This window comes from Pongo pygmaeus, chromosome 23 (assembly GCF_028885625.2).
Source record: "Pongo pygmaeus isolate AG05252 chromosome 23, NHGRI_mPonPyg2-v2.0_pri, whole genome shotgun sequence".
In the NCBI taxonomy this organism is placed as follows: Eukaryota; Metazoa; Chordata; class Mammalia; order Primates; family Hominidae; genus Pongo; species Pongo pygmaeus.
The window spans coordinates 47,920,237-47,927,789 of NC_085931.1; the positions used below are offsets into that span (position 1 = coordinate 47,920,237).

General features: G+C 44.4%; 1 pseudogene; it reads left to right on the forward strand.

Annotated features, from left to right (window-relative positions):
• Window positions 1–7,239: 7,239 nt before the first annotated feature.
• On the forward strand, window positions 7,240–7,326 carry LOC129023780 (small nucleolar RNA U13; annotated as a pseudogene).
• Window positions 7,327–7,553: the final 227 nt, after the last annotated feature.

Here is a 7,553-nt window from a genome sequence, read left to right on the forward strand (position 1 = left end):
AACACCATGCAATGGAGGGAGACGCAGGGCACTCCTGGGAAAACCCAGGAGGGATGAAGCAAGAGGAAAGACAGTGAGGGAAAGGAAGATAAAGAACACTCTTTTAAAAAATCGTTCATTATTATCTGAAATTCCAACATAACTGAACGTCCTGTATTTGATCCCTAATCATGAGAGTGAAAAACTAAATAGAGACTGAGTTTCCCATACAAATAACTGAGAGTGATCGAGAGCTTATTCCCGGCAGGCCCCATTCGAGTGACCTCTAAGATCAATTCATTTAGATACTATGGAAGTGGAAGATACTATCTTTATCATTTTTGTCATTGAGGAAACTAAGGCACAGAGATGTCACACAACTTGCCCCAGGTCTGCCAGCGGGTAAGGGGCAGAGCCAGGACTTGAACTGTAGCCCTGCGTCTCAGAGCCTGCCCTCAAAAGGTGAGTCTCTCACCTAAAGATCCATACGTAGATGTAAGATGATCCATGTTGGTTGGCAAGACAGAAAAATCCATAAACCAAATAAATTGATTTGGTGGCAGGGGGAGATTGAATCAGAGGTGACCCTGAAAAATGTCTGTTTATCTGGGAGCTGAACACTGAAGGTGCAGTTCTCACCTATTGGAGTCCCTAGAGACCTTTCCTGGAGGACTGTACCTCCCTCATCTGTCTTCCCCTGATAACCCAGCCCAGAGACATGCATGTAGTAGGTGATCATTGAGGTGGGCAAGGCCTGCAGGAGGCTGTCCCTGAGATGGAGGAGGACAAAAAACTTATTAGGGGGATGAAAGGGAGGGCAGGAAGCAGAAGTGGGCCAGGGAAGCCATTGGCCATCCAGAGTTGACATTTGTCCCCCCATGGGGAACTTGGGGGCATGAATTGCCTGTTGGAAGAGCCTATGTTGGGTGGAAATGGCCAGGCCCAGAGCCCTTCATGGTGGGGAACCCTGAGAACACACTACATAAGGAAGAAGCAGGGCTGGAGGCCATCAGCAGCTTGGGCCTCACAAGCATTTCACATGTTTAATTGATCACACAGAACCGTTGCACCAAGACAATCGTTTGCTCCTAGAGGGAGCCTTTCCTTCGTTTGGAAACAATCCTTTCCCAACCCCAACAAGGCGACCTGCATCCGGTGGTGCTCAATCAATAAAAGCTGGGCAGCCCAGGTGCAGGGGCAGTGTGCCCAAAGCATTGAAATGCGGTGACTTGGGCCATGGGTCATGCTGGGTGTCCTAAGCAGGGGTAACTTCATCTACCCGGTGACGCAGGTAGCAACTCTCTGGGTCTGGTGGCACAGGAGGTAAAGGAATTTACCAAGCCAGTTGTAGGTAAAGAAAGGCAGATTTATTAGAGAAGGTATGAAAATACAATGCAAGGTTGTAATTACAATGAGCAGAGAAGGAAGGGGCTGTCTGCAAAGAGGCAGTGGCTGGAGGGAAGTTTCATAGAGTCACGTTGAAGAGGGGTACATGCAGAACGAGCAGAACGAGGTCATTGTGCCTGGTTGTGATTAGCTGTCTCTCAAAACAGTTGATCACTTTTCTCCCCACTTGGGGCCCTCCCCAACCTGGGGCCTCTTCCTCATTGTTGCTTATTTATCAGGACTCCACCAGGGACAGAGTCACCCTACAAGTCCTAACTCAAGTGTGGGTTCCTCTTAGAACACAGCCCCTCCAGCTCCCTTGGAAATCCCCAAGTCTTCCCAAACAATGTAGGACTTTTCTTCTTGGTCACTTTGCAAGCCGGGGCCCCTAACCAGTGATGCCTTGCCCAGGTCTCACTCAGCCACGCTGTCACGTATAACTTGTATAACTTGTACCCATGTTCAGCTCTTGTATCTCGCCCAAGAAGAATGAAGATATACTGGACATTGGAGGGTGAGGAGGGCTGAGAATAATTTTACTGAGTGATGAAAATGGCTTTCCGTGGAAAGGGGACTCAGGGGTGGGAGGTGGGGTGTGGGGGGAGGTTTTACCATGTGGCTCCGTCTGGGGCCCTTTATGGACTCAACATGAGGAGTGTAACCTGATTGGTTTGTGAGTACGCAAAAAAGTTTAAAGTGAGAACACCACTCAAAGGTGTGCACAACGGTGTGAGAAAACCAATTAGGAAAGGGTAGGGAGGTATATGTAAAATAGGTGAAGGGTGAGGACCAATCAGAAGTAAGCATGCCAAACAGAAAGACAAGTTCTCAATCCAGTCCAGTCGGATGATTTAACTTGTAGCTTGGCTTTCAGGCTTTAAACTGTCTTTGGCTTGGAGGTGGGGTTTCACAGAGGACCCGCCCCAACTGCATAGGCATTTGTCCACCTCCTGCTTCTATCACAGAGCATGTCTCAGCCTCTCTGTCCTGCCACTCAACTTTGTTCCTCTGCCTTTATTACCCATCTTGTAATTCCTGGCTCACAGCTTTGTGTTCCAACTAGACTGTGAGCTCCCTGAGCCCAGCTACTGCCAGGCTCACTTCCAGCTTCAATGCCCAGCTCGGACCGAGTGCATCTGCTAGTGTGTGTGTGTGTGTGTGTGTGTGTGTGTTAAAAGTGTTTCTTGCTGGCTGGTTCTGGAAATTTGTCATTCCCTGTCCTCTATCGTCCTGTTAAAAACTTCAGCTGAATTAAATTTAAAGGAGTTTAATTGAGCAATAAACAATTTGCGAATTGGGCAGCCCCCAGAATCACAGCAGATTCAGAAAGACTCCAGGGGTGCCTCGTGGGCAGAACAAATTTATAGACAAAAAAAATAAAGTGACATACAGAAATCAGAACTGAGGTACAGAAACAGCTGGATTGGTTACAGATTGGTGATTGCCTTATTTGAACACAGTTTGAACACTCAGCAGCGTATGAGTTGTTGAAGTATAACTGCTGGGATTGCCCAAAACTCAGTGATTGTTACAGACGCATACTTCTAAGTTAGGTTTTCAATCCTGTCTACCTATTAAGTTAGGTTGTAGTTCATCCACAAGGACTCAAATATGGAAGTACAGAGTCCTTCTCAGGCCATATTTAGTTTGCTTTGACATCCCCATTGAGATGACTCAACTATTCGGCTAAGGGCTATAGACAGTGAAGAAATGTGACTAATTGCTGGATACTGTAGTATATTGAGTGTGCAAGAGCATTATATCTAAAAAACAATATACATACTGCAATTTAAAATGCTTTGCTGCTAAAAAAAAAATAATGCTAACAGTCATGTGAGCCTTCAGCAAGTTGTCATCTTTTTGCTGCTGGGGGGTCTTGCCATGATGTTGATAGCTGCCGACTGAGCAGAGTGGTGGTTGTTGAAGGCTGGGGTTGTGTTGAAGGCCGTGGCAATTTTGTGACTGGCCACCAATGGAGTTTGCTGCATCAGTGGACTCATCCTTTCATGAAATTTTTATTGGTAGCATGCAATGTTATTTGATAGCATTTCTTTCCAAATTGAAGTTAATCTTCTCAAACCCTGCTGCTGCTTTGTCAACTAAGTTTATTTAATATTCTTCATCCTTTGTTGTTATTTCAACATGTTCACAGCATCTTCACCAGGAGTAGTTTCCATCTCAAGAAACCACTTTCTTTGCTTATCCATAAGAAGCAGCTCCTCACCTGTTCAAGTTTTATCATGAGATTGCAGCAATTCAGTCACATCTTCAGGCTGTACTTCTAATTCTAGTTTTCTTTCTATTTCCACTACATCTGCAGTTCCTTCCACCCCTGAACTCTTGAATGCCTCAAAGTCGTCCATAAGAGTTGGAATTGACGTCTTCCAAACCCTGTTAGTGTTGATGTTTTGACCTCCTTCCATGAATCGCGAATGTTCTGAATGATATCTAGAGTGGTGAATCCTTTCTAGAAGGTTTTCAATTTACTTGGCTCAGATCCATCAGAAGAATCACTGTGTATGACAGCTATAGCCTTAGGAAATGTGTTTCTTAAATAACAAGTCTTGAAAGTAGGAATTTCTCCTTAATCCAAGGGCTGCGTAATAAACGTTGTGTTCGCAGACATGAAAATGACATTAATCTCCTTGTGCATCTTCATCAGAGCTCTTGGGTGACCAGGTACATTGGCAATAAGCAGTAGTATATTGAAAGATATATATTTTCTGAGCATTATATCTCAACAGTGAACTTAAAATATTCCTAAACCATGCTGTAAACAGATGTGCTGTCAGCCTTTACTGATCCATTTCCAAAACACAGGCAGAGTAGATTTAGCATAATTCTTGTATTAGTCTGTTTTCATGCTGCTGATAAAGACATACCCAAGTCTGGGCAATTTACAAAAGAAAGAGGTTTAATTGGACTTGCAGTTCCACATGGCTGGGGAAGCCTCACAATCATGGTGGAGGGCAAGGAGGAGCAAGTCCCATCTTACATGGATGGCTGCAGGCAAAGACAGAATGAGGAAGGCGCAAAAGCTGAAACCCCTGATAAAACCATCAGATCTTGTGAGACTTATTCACTACCATGAGAACAGTACGGGGGAAACTGCCCCCATGATTCAATTATCTCCCACTAGGTCCCTCCCACAACACATGGGAATTATGGGAGTATAATTCAAGATGAGATTTGGGTGGGGACACAGAGCCAAACTGTATCTTTTTTTTTTTTTTTTTTTGAGATGGAGTCTCTCTCTGTCACCCAGTGCCATGATCTCGGCTCACTGCAAGCTCCACCTCCCGGGTTCACGCCATTCCTCAGCCTCCCGTGTAGCTGGGACTACAGGCACCCACCACCACACCCAGCTAATGTTTTGTATTTTTAATAGAGACGGGGTTTCACCGTGTTAGCCAGGATGGTCTCGCTCTCCCGACCTCGTGATCTGCCTGCCTCGGCCTCCCAAAGTGCTGGGATGACAGGCGTGAGCCACCGCGCCTGGCCAACCGTATCAATTCTTAAGGGCCTTAGGGTTCTTTGGAATTGTGAATGAGCATTGGTTTCAACTTAAAGTTACCAGTGGCATTAGCCCCTAACGAGAGATTCTGCCTGTCCTTTGAAACATTGCAGCTTCAAACAAAAGGCATCTTCTTCCAATAAAAAGGTTATTTTGTCTACATTGAGTATCTGTGTTTAGTGTAGCCACCTTCATTAATCATCCTAGCTGGATCTTCTGGATAACTTTGTGTAGCTTCTCCATCAGCACTTGCTGCTTCACCTTGTTCTTTTATGTTAAAGAGATGGTTTCTTTCCTTAAACCTTATGAACTAATCTCTGCTATCTTCCAACTTTTCTTCTGCAGCTTCCTCACCTCTCTCAGTCTTCAGGGAATGGAGGAGCATTAAGGCCTTGCTCTGGATGAAGCTTTGGCTTAAGGGAATGTTGTGGCTGGCTTGGTCTTCTATCCAAACCACTAAAACTTTCTCCATATCAGCAATAAGGCTGTTTTCCTTTCTCATTCATGAGTTCACTGAAGTAGTACTTTTAATTTCCTGCAAGAACTTTTCTTTTGCATTCATAACTTGACTAACTATTTTCCCAAGAGGCCAAGTTTTCAGGCTATCTAGGCTTTCAGTGAAGCTTAATCATTTCTAGCGTTTGACTTAAAGTAAGAGATGTGTGCAACTCTTCCTTTTACTTGAAAGCTTAGAGGCCATTGTAGGGTTATTAATTGGCCTAATTTACATATTGTTGGGTCTCTGGGAATAGGGAGGCTAGATTAGGTGTCCAGTTAGGGCCTGCTTCCTCATAGATGAAGCCTTCTCACCACAGGGTGAGAGATAAGAGAACAGCCAGTCAGTGGAGCAGTCAGAACACACAGAACATCTGTTGATTAAGTTTACTGTCTTCTATGACAGATCATGGCATCCCAAAACAATTGCAGTAAGAACATCACAGATCTCAGACCACCATAACAGAGACAATAATAATGAAAAAGTTTGAAATATTGCAAGAATTACCAAAAGGTGACACAGAGATGAAACTGCCCCTATAAACTTTATGAAATTAATCATGGAAGAAGGAAGGGGGAGAAACAAAAGTCACCCACGCTTGCAGCACATTTGGCCTCCATCATGAGGTTGGCCTGCTCTCCAGCCTGCGTCCTCATAGCTGTTTGGTGCCTATTGTGCTAAAATCACATAGACCTGTTACGAGATCACGGTTCCCCTTAACTTCTCCGTAGATAACAACGTGAACATTATAAAATGTTTAGTTTTCCCTGTGAGATAGTCCTTCAGGTCCCATATACTGATGAAACTACCGACCCAGCTGGTCTGAAGGACCCCACAATGGGCTGACTCACCAAAGAATGCAGTTTCCATATCATGATGATTTCATCCCCCCTTCCCCCGACCAATGAACAACCCCAATTTTCCAATTACGGAGGGAGTCTTTCACCCTCTATAATCCCCTTAAAAGCCCCAGCCCAAAGCTCCTTGGTGAGATAAATGGGAGGGTCTCCTCCCATCTCATCGCTCAGCACTCTGCAATCATTAAACTTTCTCTGCTGCAAACCCTGCTGTCACTATGTAATGGGTCTGTTACTGCATGGTGGGCGTATGAGCCCATTGGTCCTATAACAGAGACATGAAGTGAGCACATGCTGTTGGAAAAATGGTGATGGTAGACTTGCCAAAAGCATGGCTGCCACAAACATTCAATTTGTATAAAACATGGTATCTGCAAAGCACGATAAAACAAAGTGCAATAAGGTGAGGTATGGCTGTATATTCAAATTAAAATGAGATGTAGTTCTTTTACTCACCACATTGGTAAATATTACTGGGAAAATGACTGATAATGTCCAGAGTGGGAAGTGTGTGGGGGTACAGGTACTCTTGTACTATAAAATACAAGTCTATTTTTTTAATAGACTTTACTTTTTAGAACAGTTTTAGGTTCGCAGCAAAATTGAGTGGGCGGTTCAGAATTCCCATATACTCCCTGCCCCACACATGCACAGCCTCCCCAATGATCAACAGCCCACACTGCAATCGTCTTAGCCCACTGGGCTGCTATAACCAAAATAACATAGACCGGTGGCTTATAAACAAAAGAATTTATTTCTCACAGTTCTGGAGACTGGGAAGTTCAAGATCAACATGCTGGCAGATTTGGTGTCTGGTTAGGGCCTGCTTCCTCAGAGATGAAGCTTTCTCACTGTAACCTCATATGGCCGAAGGGGCGAGGGAATCTCTTGGGTCTCTTTTATAAAAGCACTGATCTCATTCCTAAGGCCTCTGCCCTCATGAACTAATCACCTCCAAAAGGCCCATCTCCTAATCCATCACCTTGTGGGGTAGGATTTCAACACAGATCATTTTGTAATTCATAGACGTGATGTGATGATTGGGTGTTCCTATGCATGTGTGAGATGTGCCACCTTCAAACCTTGTTACTGTAAGAGTTAAAGAAAGAGGAAAGAAGCTGGAAAAGGGGCTCAACAGTCAAAAACAGGTTTATTTTGGAGAATAAACCTGAAAGGGGCTTCTGGCCAATTTCAGTCAGGAGGATTCTCTATTGCAACTATCAACAGCCTGCACTACAATCGTCTTAGCCCGTTGGGCTGCTATAACCAAAATAACATAGACCGGTGGCTTATAAACAACAAGAGTATTTATTGGTTTTAG